The sequence below is a fragment of the Brienomyrus brachyistius genome, unplaced genomic scaffold (assembly GCF_023856365.1).
Source record: "Brienomyrus brachyistius isolate T26 unplaced genomic scaffold, BBRACH_0.4 scaffold750, whole genome shotgun sequence".
NCBI lineage: Eukaryota > Metazoa > Chordata > Actinopteri > Osteoglossiformes > Mormyridae > Brienomyrus > Brienomyrus brachyistius.
In genome coordinates, this window is record NW_026043025.1 from 36,310 (window position 1) to 36,946 (window position 637).

Genomic DNA, 637 nt, shown 5'->3' on the forward strand with positions numbered 1-637 from the left:
CCTCCGACTCCCTCCTTCGTCCCTGCGTCTGTCCCTCACCCCATCTCCTCGGCCCCTCCGGCTCCGGCCTCCCGGCCGCCTGCAGCCCTTCCGGCTGCCTCCCGTCGCCCGCTGGGTCTCCCTCGGGCTCCTCTTGGTTCCCCCTCCTTCTCTCCCTGGCCTCCCGTCTTTGTCCCTCCTGCCTCTGCTCCCCCTCGCTTTGTTCCTCCTGTCTCTGTCCCTCCTCTCTTTGTCCCTCGTCCCTCTGGCTTCTGCTCCTCTTTCCCCGATGTTCCCTTCGTTCACTCCCGGTCCTTTTGTCCTGCCTGTTCCCTCCGTGTCCCCCTTTCTGATCTGTTTCTCTGCCTTTCCTGTCTTATGTCAAGTCTTGTCCTGGCTCCTTCCCCTGTGCCAGTTCTGTCTGTCCGTTCTGTTCCCTGTCCCTCATTAATGAGGTTTTATATAGATATACATATATGCCCGGCTTGTCCGCTCCTCGTGTGTGCCACGCCCCCTGATTACCCACGTGTGCTTCCCTGATCGTCTCCTGCTTTGCCCGATTACTTTGATTAGTCATGACCTATTTTAAGTCCTGGTCTTACCTGTTTGCCCTGTCCGTCATTGTAGTTTGTCAATGCCTGCGTTCCGTCCTGCTCTA